This window comes from Dendroctonus ponderosae, unplaced genomic scaffold (assembly GCF_020466585.1).
Source record: "Dendroctonus ponderosae isolate FM_Combo_2020 unplaced genomic scaffold, Dpon_F_20191213v2 Dpon_F_20191213_1, whole genome shotgun sequence".
Classification (NCBI taxonomy): Eukaryota; Metazoa; Arthropoda; class Insecta; order Coleoptera; family Curculionidae; genus Dendroctonus; species Dendroctonus ponderosae.
Genome location: NW_026017110.1, coordinates 63,114,778 through 63,129,923, shown reverse-complemented (window position 1 = coordinate 63,129,923; position 15,146 = coordinate 63,114,778). Strand labels below are relative to the sequence as shown.

The 15,146-nt window shown below is 34.2% G+C and overlaps 1 protein-coding gene across 5 annotated transcripts in view; it reads right to left on the bottom strand.

Moving 5' to 3' along the window:
* Positions 1 to 15,146, bottom strand: part of LOC109540961 (hemicentin-1) — a 103,061-nt gene that overhangs the window by 41,611 nt on the left and 46,304 nt on the right. The window lies entirely within an intron of this gene.

The window sequence follows — 15,146 nt, the reverse complement described above, 5'->3', positions numbered from 1 at the left end:
AATATTCTATACCCAAGTCTAACCGTTTTTGATAGATTTGAAATTTTATATGAAAAATGACAGTTGCAGCCAATCGGATAATTATAAATTTTTCCTATTAGCAAATATGTGCTACTTAATTTGAGTCGCATTTCTTGTTGAAAAAGACTTACTTTAAAGGAATTTCGACGACATTTTGTTAACATAACTATTAATACGAAGTATTAAAAAAACAAGTTTCAAAATGACGTTGAGAAAACTACCCAAAATATATTTTTTTCAAATGGAAACCCCCATTTTTGCTAATTTTATCTTAATCAGTACTAAAAATAAGGGTAAGTTTGTGTAAAGTTGACTATTCCAAAATTGTTTAATTTTCGAAGTTCTGCCAATTTAATGTTTTCATATGGCTGCTTCGTCGCATTTAGTTTTAAATACTGTCACTCTTAGTTGCCATGACAAAAGTTGCCATTTTTAATACAATCAAATGCCAAAGGAATTCTTACAGCTGTCCAGTTTGTCAGCAGACCTTTTAAAAATTATTAATATTCATGCCCAGACGAAGATTATTTAAACTTATTTATCATTTATGGAGAATGTGATAGTTATCAAGAATTCAAAATAATTTTCAAATAGTTTATTTTGGGTCGCTTCGGTATTCCATTCATGGTAATATTTACGCTACTTTACTACACTCGAAACCGGTTTTCATGCGCATCGAAATCGGTTTCGAAGACTCGGATGGTGGGGTCGGTTGAAATTCCTCGGAAAACCCCGCTTCGTATTGGTCGGAGTCGGATTCTACGCATTCCGACAAGGTCTCGCATTGGGGCGTTTCCCATTCTTCGGGTCTCCCCGGCTGCCATCGGATGAACGAAAATTCGGGGAATTCGGGATTTTCTTCACTTTTCGATGGGTTTCGGTTAAACTAGGTTTGAGGTGTCATAGAGTAAATGACAAAATTTTGCCACATACAGGGTGTTTTTCCCGCCCATTTCCAAATTTATTTCATAAATCGCAAATTTTTATTGGCATTCACGCATGCACAAAGTCAATTTGAGGAATTTTGGGAGACTCTAAATTCAAATATTAATCAAGTTGGCCCAAAAATGGCAACTGAGAGTGACTGCATTTTAAATACGGCGCGGCAAAATAGCGACATAAAAACATTAAATTGACAATATTTCGAAAACTAAACACTTTTGGAATAGACAAACTTGCCCTTATTTTTGATACTGAATATGATAAACTTTTTCCATTTGAAAAAATTGATTTTGGGCGGTTTTTTCACCGTTATTTTTAAACTTTGTATTAATAGTGATCAAAATGTCGAAATTCCATTAAAGTAAGTCTCAATGATCTCGGCACAGTGTCCAATTTTCAAATTTCTGCTAATTACAGTTTGCAACAATTTTTAATTACATAAAATCACTTTGTACGTTAATCAATCAAATAATAAGTGTCTTAGCTCTGCAATGACTACCTAAGACACAATCAATAAATTTAGTTATTTGGAACGCCGTAGCGTTAAGTGACGTTCTGCAATTTCACCGGCTTTGATCTGGGGATTTTGGTAGCATGTTAATGGTAAATGGACAATTGCCGCCATGTAAAATTAATTAAGCGGATTAAACTAGGTTCTACCAGACCACTCCCTTTCGGCAGTTTTTATTGCGGCCTTATTAACTCGCTGGCATAAATACGGAAAAGGGCAGAACGAGCCAACAGCTTTGATTATATTTCTCTCGTTTGCAAGCAAATGACCAATTTAAAAATGTGCCGGCGCGATGTCACTAAATACCAAAAAGTGCAGTGGAAGCAGCAGAAGCAACTGTGCGTTTCTGTAAAAAAACGCCAATTTAATAACGAATAGTTGTAATTAAACTAGGTAAAACTTATGTGGAAACAAAAAACTGGCGCGCAGCGTTATGCTCGGTCACGCCGAGCGGAAGAATAAAACATTATGATTAATGCGCTACTTTAAAATGTCGGTCAATAGAGTTACAAGGAACTTAAAAGCTCTAAGTATTTTTGAAGCAACTCATGAAAATATCCTAAATTTGCATCCTTCAGCGCAATTGTTTAAACATTTGTAAATGAGCTTCGCAGGAAGGATCTTTCTGGCCTCTTAGGTAATCTACCAAATACATTATATCGCTCTAATGATTTACGTAGTGGCAAACAGCCTGAACGATTCACAAAAACTAGGCCAAAACGGTTCCTGCATTTGTGCAACTTTCTTAAGTCTGCAAATTATTGAAAAAATCGCTACTTTCCAAGCCCCATGCTTTCGTAATTACTAAGGCAAAGTTAGGCAGTTAAGCCGGAAATCCCCCATGGGTAACGCAGAGAATTCCATAAAAAATAATGATAATGGTCACAAGAAATTATGTTTATCTGATCAGATTGTCCAAGCAATTTACTTATAAATATTTAACGCATGATGTGTACAATGAAAGAAGGAATCCGAAATAAAGGTGATTGGGACCGTAAAAAAGTAGATCGTAAAACAGGATGCTTCGTCTATACGAGCCATCTGAAACGGGTCATTTGATATCTGTCAACTTTTTCAATGATTCTCTGCCAATCTGGATGTTATCCTATAAAATTCGTGACTAAAAACTAAAATATGTGAGCGGCTTTTCTCAACTCCTTTAGGATTTTCTAGTCAAGGCGAATATAAAATATTTCTTGTGTCGCATGAGCAAAAAGGAATAGAACGTTGTAGCAATCGCCCTGAATATCTTTATATTCGTTTGCATGATTTAGCCTTTGATCAAATACCATTAGTTTTTAATTCTCAAAAAATCTCAAATTCGAGGACATGTAATTCTATAATATAGAGCCAATTTTTGGGTTGTTTGTGCGAATGCTTATGATATAAAGAAAGTAATTATTATAGAGTGTCTGGCTGTGGCACTTCAAACCTACAATTTCTCACATACCCACATATAAAGTTGTCAACACATCATAACGGTCATTTCATATCCGTTATATTGAACTCGGTAAATTATATCCACGAAGATACATTTTCCGGTTAACTTCTGAAATAACAAATCAAAAATTCCGGACGAGTGTGAACCTTTTGTGAAAATGTGACAGGCCTTTATGTACGATTTAATTGGTGCTATAAATCTGAGAAGATCTAAACAGCCAAGAAAAAAAGAATAAAATGTCTTATAACCTATCAGCCCTATTGATGAATTATGACTTGGCAGAAAAACCAAAATAAGCTCAATGTAGCCTGGAATTTTATTGATTAATTTGAAAGTTTGCTTTTTAAAAACAATTTATTTCCAAATTAATACAAACAATAAATTTTAGTTTTAACCGAACCTTAACTATGACTTATCACTCGTATATCTTTAGACTAAGATTGATTGTAGACGATCTGAGACTCGATTCTTATGGCTTCTGGGCAAACATCTAATGTCTGAATGCTCGTTTCTGCTGTGGCTTCTTTTATAGTTAAACCATGCTGATCATAGCAGAAACGGTACTACGTCTTTTTAAAAAATAATAGTCGGCATAAGTGACCATATAATTCTAGAGAAACATGTAAAAGTGTCAAGCTATAAGTACAAGACCTTAACTTTTTTGTTAATATTTTAGATCACTTGACTAATGCGGGTTCATTTCATTTTGCAGAAGCAACGTTTTTAGTTTACGGCCCCTGCCTGAACTCCAAGAAGAGACGCAACGTAAGCTTTAAAATAAAACGAATTAAATTCCTTGTTTTGCGTATATTTTGTTGTCATTTTGTTTTCTGCTCGAGGACTGCAGGGATACTAATACTTTCAGATATAATTAAATCGCTGTAAGTTATGTTCATATTTTAATAAGACAAAATTTCGTAGATCTAGAGGCAGTAAAACCTTACATATTATGCGCCAAGAGGAAGATTAACAGATATTTAACATTTCTAGCATTCAAGCTTTTTGCATTCGACCTGGAATGGTCCATAATGCATGCAACCATAAATAATTGGTTCAAGCAGAAACTGCTACAGTAACAATGATCTATCAGCTTTTCTTGAGCAAGTGAAAAATTTTCGATTTTCAGATATGGCACTATACAAAAATATAGCTTGCTTGCCTGTAATAAAAAACGTTATTTGTGCGGTCAACAGGATTAGAGTGGCCCATTTTCCTCATATTATTTGCGCTCAGTACTTTACGTGAGTTTGGTATATTAATATCAACGCTTTTACGTGGATTACTTTTTCTGCTCTGTTTTGTCAGAAGACCATTCTTTTCCAGCCCCAGAGTCCAAAGTCCTCCACTGTTTAATGGATTGCCCTTTATTTATTTAAGTCGTTGAATTGACTAAGTAGATTACCTTAAGTGGAATCTGTGGAGCAATCGGTTTTGATAGTGGCTACTCAAAAACGGGTGCTTTAGCAAATCATACTTGCAGTCATTCAAATCAATATATTATTAATTTTATTCAAAAATTGACACTTCCGATTTGAAAGGATTTGAATACATTTTATTTGCATATAATGGTTAATGCAGTGGGGATTTTCGCACCATCGTTTTCAGCGATTTTAAAGACTTTAAAAGAGGCTTTCCGTAGCTTGTTGAAATGAAAAGGCTTATAACTGTTTTCCCCCAATGACTAGTCGACATCGAATTGATACGAGTCCCAGAAAATATTAAAGTTAGATATTAAAGAGTTATTATCATATTAAAAATCGGATCCTCACCGAACTGCAATTTGTTACAATTCACTTTGCCATTGTCGAATGCTCAAAGCGTTTCAGATGTGTAGAGAAGTACAAATTTGTGAGCTGATTTAAAAGGAATATATGATCTCACAGAGTTAACTGTTTTTGCCACAAACCGGTTGATGTATTTACCTACTAACAATGATTTCCACCCACGTTTACAAATCTGAAAAAATATTTTTCAAGCCGATTCCAATCATCCCAATAGAAACATTATGAGTAAGCAAGAAATCCGATTGAACTAGTAGGAATAATACTGTGTCTGCAGCTTTCGGGCTACGTTTCAATAATTAGCTATTTACAAGTAAATTTGTACGAATTAAACCACTTGATTATTTGGGTATCAGATTGAAGCAAACAAGCAAATTTCTTGGGCCAGTAGCGGAAACAAATGTTTAACTCTGGGTCATAAAACAGTAATTATAACAAAAATCTGTAATTTAATTACCTACTGGACTCAAAAGCGAATGTAATAAAGGAGTTTTTGCCTTATAATTTTCATTTACTTTGACTCGTTATGTTTTTTGTCTAAATTGTAATATATGCATCTCTGGGATAGTGCATGGAGAAAGGGTAATAAAGGATAATGGAAGTCCTAATTTTCTCCAAGCACTTGTTGCAAAATGCCATTTGATATATTTCATTATTAAATTCAAAAATTTATGAAACCCAATAAGTGCCTCTAACTCTAAAAATTTCGCCCCGAAGTAAAATCTGTTTTGACGACAAAATCTTATTGTGTGCATGGCTACGATTTCAAATCGCAAATAAAACGGATTTTCTAGAGTGCACATCCAATGGCTGTTTTCCAAAATTAAAATCGAACTTTTCTTGCCAAATGGTATTTTAGAGCCAGTATATTTTCACACGCACGGCTCAGTACAAAGGGAAGACACCTACTGAGTCTCTCTGGCCTCAAGATCAAAAGACAATAATTAGCACCTAGATTTCTTAAATATTCGAAAAAGGTGTAATTTTCATGTGTCAATGCAATGGGTCAACTTATTTCACGTATATTTACTGCTAAAGAGCCAGGCAGAAACTTTTTTTTTAATCGACATTCATCCTTGTAAAAATGTCGGCCAAAAATAAAAATTTCACATGCGTGTTTTTTGAGCTCAATCGATTCCTTTCGAAGTAACAAAGTCACAAATATGCATTTATAAAGTGTTTGGATCAAAAATGAGGAAGAAATTGTCGGCTAAAGATTGTGCACGTTAAAAAAATGCTTAAAATGGGCCGAAAATGTCTATTATTTCGGATCTGAGACTTCTGCCATGCTTTTTAATAAGTTCGATGTATTACTTGCGTCCGTGAGCTGAAAATGATAGGAAATTTGCGACTATTTGAGAAAATTTCCATTTTTTCAAAAAATCGACGTCACTCTTGGAAAAATTTATATGCGTGTTTTTTGAGCTCAATCGATTCCTTTCGACGTACGAAGGCCAGAAATTTGCAGTTATAAAAAGCTTGGCTCAATAATAACGGAGAAATCGTTAACACTCGAAAACGCTTAAAATGTGCCGAAAATAGTAATTTTTTACCTAAAATTTCAAATGTATACAAAACGGTTATACTTAGGTATAGGATATTATGCACGAAATATGTTCCATTTAAAATAAGCAAGTTGATACGTACTTCCGGTTTAACCGGAAGTGTGGCTATCTTGAAAATATTTTAGACGCTTGCCCCCAATGACGTCAGCACAGCATCCAATTTTCATACTTCTGCTAATTACAGTTTGCCATATATCGATCGCGGCTGTTCCCGATGGGACACCCTGTATTGTATAAATTAGTGGTTTATAATCAATTAATATTAAATCCGTGGGTGGTTTTTATAGCTCTCCCAAATTTTTGAGTAATTTTTATATGATATAATAAATTTTAAATATAGACGTAAAGATCAATATTTTAAATATGCTTAGCTGGCACAAGGCTTGCATGCAACTGCTCTCATTGCAGAAAAAAATAAGTGGATTGTGACACGCTAGAAAGGCAACGTACAGTCTCATTTCTGTGGATTACAAAAATTACAATTTCATGAAAATTAAATTGCAATTCTGTTAATAGCCCCAGAGCTAACCTCGCGGTTAATGATAAGTTTTTATTAATAATACTTGACGTTTTCACTTTCTACATCAAAAATAATAATTGTTCCGAGCTACATGGTAGACTAGATGTCCACTACAGGTTTACCAGAATTGCAAATCTAAATGGTCTGAATTCGAGGCAAATAATTCCGGAATTTTTTATGAGGGCCGCTATACATACAACTTAATATCTCTGCCTCTAATTTGCCACAATATATGTATTTGGAGGATTATCTAACATGCCCTAATGTGGACGAGAGCCATGTGTAATCAATTTGACTAACGCTAATTCCGGATTTAGTACTTGAGCGGAAAACAACAATAAATTGCTTCTAGAATTGCAGTATGAGTACGGACTTTTCAAAATATGGATACATATTCGCTAATTCCGCTAGTTTATTTATAAAAATCTCTAAATAATGGCTCATTTTCACTTGGCAATATTTACGAAAAGGACGGGTTTAATCGGAGTAATTTAGCGGAAAGTTTCAACAAGCGAATTTTATTAACCCGTTATAAACCGACATATTTGATTATATATAGTATATAAATGTGGGCGAATGCTGCCTATACAATTTCTTTAATTGCTATTGCGGATTTACCATTCAATTCAGTTTTTATAAAAAAGCACATTTTCCACTAGTCGATCAATATGAGATGTTCACTCCTTGTAGCGATTCATAAACTTTTATTAACGCAAGCAAAGTTTCGAAAATAAAAATTAATGGAGATTTTTAATAGTCTTAATTAGTTTTCGTCGGTGGTATATAATATATTAAAATATGATTAATGACATGCCTGGATCACATTAGTAACGTAAAATTGAATTTCCCTTTCGCAAAAAAAATGTTTCGGGTGATTATGGGTACAACTGAATATCAAAACTCAGTATTTACTGATCTTTCCGTAGCATCTTAATATGAACTGAGCGAATGTAGTTTATTTAAGATAGTTAGAAAAAAAGTGTAAAATATTCATTGAGATTAGGAATATGCAAGTTAATTCTGAGGCGGCAATATAGCCGGATATAATTAACACCGAAATATAAAATATTCATGATATTAAAATTTGAAATTTTATTAAAGCTGTATTAGTCGCAGCTAATGCAATGACCTGGATTGACTTAGTACTCAACTTTACTTAACCGGAAACATTTTCAGTCACTCATTTAAACAGTTGCAATGAAACTTAGTAAATTGCATTAGACGTAGTTTAGAATTGCAAAGTGACAAAGATATAGGAAACGATCTGACCGAGTAAAGTTACATGTCCAAGTTTCTTAATAACTTGTAAACAGAATGATATTTGTTTTGCGGGTCAAAGTAGATTAGTATCTGCAAACTAGTTTGAAGTTTATTGCCATGTTAGGCGTTTTCGGGCTGTGTGCTACACAACTGGTTAATTTTATTTTGAATTGTATCATTCGTTGTGTGATGATCACGACTTGATCATCTTTGTGGTTGAACCATATCTATTACCGATTCAATGATAATTTAACAATTGTTCCTTAGCATTATTATTTACATATAGGCATACCTTCAAATAATATTTATTTTATCGTCAATTCAATCTTTCGCTGCAACGTAAATTCCGTACTGTTTGTCGAGCTATTTATCTAAAATCTGTTTCCATGATTGATGTCTAGTACAACCTACGCTTCCTCCTTTTTTTCTCTTTGTGCTTTAGCTGTGGAACTAACGGATATTATTCCGAAAATTTTGAGAATTGTTGCTGAACTCCCTGAATTACCTCGGGAATATTTTACGAAGTTTTCGAATGCTCTAAGAAGCGTAAACTTCTCCAGCAGAATATGGATTACATTAATTAAGGTGCATATCCGCCACGAAAAATTTATTGCTATTTAATAATTGAGGTAATTAGGTCATATTCGTCTGAAATCACTATATTTATATACTTAAAACGGTTATTTCAATATAGGTTTAAATGTATTGACTAAACAATAATCATAAATAGAGTATAAATTTGCAGGTGTTCGTTTTTAATTAGTCTGGTTAATTATTCGTTGCAAACCCGAATGGCAGTTGATATGCTTGGAATAACAGATAATTAATCAAGGCCTAAATTAAAATTAAGTCTTGAAGGTTTCGTTTAATTAGTCAATTAAATCCGCAAATATACGCATAATTGCATTAAAGCATCCAAATTTAGGGCATATACTTGAGAAAGTAAGCTAATATAGGTGAGAAAGACCGACAAAACACTCCCGTTTTCGTTCCCCAACAGATACTTTACTAGAACACCTACAAACGCAACTGAACTAAGGACTAAGATCTGTTTATTTTGTAAGCCAATAATTTTTATTTCTTTATAGCTGATTAATTTATACGAGTGTTAGGAATAGGAATTAATTTTAAAATAAGCTAGGCTAAGACACATATGTACTAAACAAGGGCAGAAAAACCGATTGGGTCGATACCCTTTTTCTGTAGGAAATAAAGATTATTTATATATATATATAGGTGAGAATTGTCCGATTTAGAGAAAAGCCCGCGGCTTTAAGTGAGTAAAAACCCACTTTAGTAGGAAGTTTCTGATTCTTTTCAGTATTTTTAATTTACTAAGGCGAGGCGATTGAAAACACAAATTTGACAAGAAAAAGCCGAAAATCGAAAAATCCGACTCATAGAATCACTTGAAAGCGAAACTCCGCTGCTTTAAGTGAGGAAAAACTCACTTTAATAGTAAATTTCTGGGACTTTCCACGATTTCTTCGGTTACTAAAGCGAAGCGGTTGGTCGTTGAAGAACCTCGATTTTTCACAAATTCGCCAAAGTAAAACGAAGAATCCCGCAATCCGGCCCATAATATAATTCCGCAATAAAAATGTACAATTGAATAACATATACCTGCGTGGCATTTTACAATCAATTTCTTGAGTAATCCGGGCATATTGAAATGGAGAAAAATAAAAGTTACCTCTCTGAAGCGGATTTGCAGATACCCTCTATATGTTTACTTTTTCCTAACTCTCAGCGGGGGTCGTTAAGCTGTGGTCTTTCTAAACAGGCCAGGGCTTATTACCTGCCGTACATCACCAAAACCTCTGTACCATATTTGAGTTTCTACTACCAAACTGTACTGATTTATTTGCATAAGGTTTATCTTTCATATTTTAAATGGCAACAGACGAACTCACTATTTTTCAGCCTTTTTGCGTACAAATAATGGGGCAGTAAGCAAATTCGAAGTTAAATAATCCAAAAATTCAGTTTTCAAATGTTTGAGCCTCAGGGCTCATCGATTGCAATGCATCGATGTTGGGCGTTTAGTTCAGGTAAATCAATTGGTGCCAGTAAAAGGGGGAGGCCCCATTCAATTGGACCAGGCTGGCAATTAATTTACGATACTTTTGCTTAAACGTTATTACCAGAACATAAGACATACTCGTAATATAACTACTATAAATGGTTCTGCTTATCGAATATCAGACAGTATGGAAATTATTACAAATTTATTAGGTTTCAGCGATCGTAGATAAAAAGCAACGAAGTGCAAAAAGGCAAAAAACCCAAAGGCAATTTACTGCATATTGAAACACCAAAGTAATAGATTGTTGTTTTTGTAAGGCTTTATCAGTTTTGATTTCCAATTTTACGAAATGGAGTTTTATATACTTCCACAAAAGAAACAAGATTTCTAAAATACCTACAAGCATGTGAAAGCTTAAAGATTTATGTGCCATCTATGAATATATTATTCGATAAAGATAAGCCATATCTCAAGAAAGCTGATGTGCGAGGGAGACTTTTTTTATCGGCTGCCTTGTTTCGTAACATCGTAACAAATAGGTAATTTATTATGTGTTATATCCAGTAAATTGCACGAAAAATTACATACTGTGGCTTGTTCTAGTGAGCGCCTTTAGTTCAAATTATACATCAGCCCAAGTCGATTGCTTTATTAAACCTAATTTGCATATAAAATGTTGGGCCGTTAAGCAACATACCAAAATTGCATACTTGATATCTCATATCTAATCGACAATTCTTGTTTTATATAAACCGGCATGAAATGCCGACGTAAGTTTTGAATTGCTCAAGCACAATTTGTTGCGATGCTATTATGATAAATTTTATATATTTGGTTGCAAATTCTCTGTAAAGTTCAACCTCTAAAACCCTAAACATCTCCTTCGAGGCATTTCAACTGTAATTTTCAAAGGGATTTCTCTGTTATTGCTTGCAAACTCTATAAAGTCATGCTTATATTTAAAGCCATACATATGAACTCTCCAACTTACGATTGTTCAGGGCATTATAGGTGAATTTATAAAGGTGGGCTTCAAATACATTGCAGACAAATTCTCCCGGCGAATCGAACTTAATCTTAAACCAGACTATATTTTAACTCCAAGCTAACTTGCGTAATTTAGATGCTTAATGTGCTTCGAAATCAATGCAATTTCTATGGGGAATTTGTTGCATAGACCAAACATACAACAGAAATATTCGAGTGACCATTGGTCAGTGGAAAATTGAATTTCCCTTCAGTTTCGCCTGCATTTGGATATGAATATCAAATGCCCCAGCAAGTTGCTGACAGTAACAAATGCCAAAGAACTACAAGAGTAGTGTGAAACAAAGCATACTTTCTCACAGATAAAAAGGCTCATTTGCCTTGTAAATATACCTGCATTAAATTTCATCTTCGGGCGAAGTACATTACGAAAAGAGAATGCTAATCCTCCTAATAATATCCACTTCACTTTGTTGGTGTGTTTCGCATTTCAGATTATACGTGCTACTGCCTACACGACTGAAGCTAATTTCTGTATATCGCCCTTTATTTGAATAGCGTTTGCCCTCAATCTGTGCTATTTAGTGATTCGTTTGCAATTATTTAGAACTTTACGCATCAAACAATGGAATACATGCCATGCTTTACTGTAGTTAGTATAGGGAGAAAGGGGAATTGACACAATTTCGCTGCAAGATTAATTATCTTACCACCCTAATTTTCCTGCTCCTTGAATTATTTATTTGATCCGAGCGGGAAATTCACAATATCATGTGTATTTTAAATTTATCTGATAAATGAGCCGTCGTATCCCGACAGAGTCACTACTCTTTGCACGCATCAATTATATTTCTACAGAATATTATTCAATTTTCCCCAGTTAAAAAACATAGGTACAATGTTTCCCTATCGGAAATTGGCAGCTATACTTTAAATTTCAAATTTCCCTTTTAAAAGGATTTTGTGAAAACTTGCTTTCTTGATGGAAAGATAATGATATTAAACGAAGTTGCGTATATAGGCCTTCCTCAGGGGCAGTGTTTGCATTTTTTACCTGTCTTATGCAGAAGCCCAACTTAGCGAATGTTTCTATTCAAAGGAGAAAAGGGGATATTTCATATAGCCTTATACTTTCGGGGGCGGCACCCTTACATCTTGTTCCCTTAAAAGCTTTATGAAAGGCACAAAACGTCTTTTTTTGCAGATAATACGATTCAGTGCAAAAAACGCGGTTAAACTGGCATTTTCAACACATGGTGGAAGCGGTAATCAGTTCACCGTTTCATCGAACTTTGAAGATGTTAAGGGAGCGACTTTTTCAAAAAAATATGACAAATATATGTAGGTACTGCAGTTGTTTGAAACGTGGCAGTAATGGATCATTTGATAGAGGTTATATCGAAAACTAGTTAATAAATATACACCGAAAACTATAAATATCAAATAATTGCTATTAAAAATAGTTCCTAATTCCAGTAAATGCTCCTTGACGCATACATTTCTAGACGCATTTGGTTGGCGCTTTTAAAGTCTTCCGACGATTCCTCACTTTTGGAAAAATTAAAACGGCAAAGTCCCATTTCAAATATTTAACTCGTTTGAGATCGTTAAGTTAATCGACAATTACTACAATTCTGGTCTTAATCCAGTAAGCCCTGAATGCAATAAACTACACGGCCATTTGTTTTAGAACGTGATAAATGTGCTGTTAATATTTTTTTCCTTTCAATTACGCACGCCCGTGCTTTAATTAATTTCAATTTTATTTGCAATTTTAACCCCATTTTGCGCCTTATGGTTCAATATCGTGGCTCAAGAAATTATTACACACAATCAATATTGCTTATTAACTTTATAATGAAATACCTACGATAATATACTAAATATTGGTTTTTGTTGCGTATTAACAGATCGTTTCAAGTTATAGTTCGAAGGTGATTAATATAAATAACCTCGACTCTTACACGCCCATCAATCACTTGGAGATTCGCATATTATTTGAAATTATTTTAGTATAAGTAAAATATGGATTATTCAAATATCAATACTGTTTAAAATAGGTAGAGTTTCCGTGCAATTGCTTGAAACTGGTGGAACGTCAGGAAGACAAGACAAAAACCAGAAAAACTGATCAGTTTCGACACGGCGAGTATGCGAGTTACAAGTTAGTTAAAACGGTTGGAGATTTTATGTTAGTAATATATCTGGAGGAGTTATAAAGATATATATTGAGAAGAATAGGATATCGTTATCATAAAGTTATGATTCTCAGACTTCCTGCTTCAATTATTTGGCGGAGAGACGAACTTAGCGAGGTAGACGTAGGTGACATAATCGGCACTACTACTTAAATAGTAGAATACTGTTAGCGAGTAGAAACATATTTTAGGGTTAATGGCAATGGGGCCCAAACGTATATGCGAGTCTTAAATAAGGGAATTTCATGCAACATATGATTATCTTAGAGGGTAAATGTTTCGATATGAAGTAACCCTGTCAAAGGACAATCTCATTAACACTAAATTTACTTTGGCTCTACTTTATTTACTGGCTTTTACAAATGGGCTTTGCGAACATAATGAAATAACATTTCTGCTAACTTATTCTCAATAACTTGTTGAAAATGTCTTTAAAATCCATTTATATCAACTCCCAACGCTCCTATAAACCAGAACACCTAACAACTTGCAAAGTAGACAACGCTATTCCAGGCGAATTAGTTTGCGTACACATAGATCATAAAGTGAGTACGCCGGATAATGATTAAAGTTGGTAGTAATTTAAATATTTGTATTGTAGAAAACAAATTGCACCGAACCAGACTGAATCCAATCAAGCAATGCAAATGTCTGTCCCTTTGAGATTAACATTACAAAATGGTTTGATTTTAGCAGATATTACCAACTTTAACTGGTTTCAAATGCAAATATGGGAAACCTGTTAATTCTATTTAACCGCAAGCTTTCTGAATTCGTATGGCATTTGCTGCACTTTTCCATATACCTAGTCAAATAAACAAGACTTCGTAAAATTAATTAAACTGATGAATTCCCCAGAAGGAAGATTTATCCTGCTCGATAGGCACTAGCATAAAATCAAAAATGTTCTTTTATCTAATTTACTTCAATCAAAAAATGCTTTGCAATCACATTCCGACAGTTCACCGACTTTGATGCAGGATTTTTCGTTCATGATTGCGTTGGTTGATTCCTCATGAGACGAAAAAAATATTCTCCAACTCACAGAGCCTTAAAAACCTTTTGCTTTTGACTTTGAATGCGGACAACGTTTCGACATTAAACGCGGGAAATTCGAATGAGTAGATTTAAGATCATAGGAGAATCTGCTGCACGCAAAATGTTCACGCATATCCTAATAACACTCTAGGGATGTGAAAGTTGGTTTGAAAATCAAGATTTATTTTAGCTCGGAGCGATAATAAATAAATAAAAGCGAAGGGTTCACAGTCCGTGACTGGGTTCAGAAATGGCAAATAAGGAAATTCTTATAATTTATCGTTGTGGAGAAACCAACGTCCGATTTGGACGGTTGAGTGAGGCGAATTTGGAGGCGACAGAGTTTGGTAAAATGCGAGCTTGGAACGCCGATATTTCCAACTTTTTCGTATTGTTGATATTTAGAGAAGAAACTTTAGTCCCCGTTTATCTCATGTTTATATCTGTTGAACTTCGTGCGAATCTCGCAAACAAGATTAATTGTAATTTTGCTTCTAAGTGAAACATAACTAAATGCAATAAAGGATGTTTAACATTATCGACCAGAAAGATATTTGGAGATTATGCTATAGCTTTAAAAATATAAAAACGATTTAATTTGGCACGAAACTCCATCAAAACAGGTTACACTACAATTTTCGTTAATTCAAAATGACTGTGAAAATTCCGCGTGTTTTCGGTTGGTTTTATTTCTGTAGCGAGTTTAAAGGCCAGAATCGATGCGAGACACATTATGGCGTAATAAAGCAAATTTGCACTCATATTGGAAAGTTTTACTTTATTTTTAACTAGCTAAATCGGTTCAAACTGGGTTTTTCCTTAATTAAGCCCTTTCAAGACTTTCGTTGCAAAAACC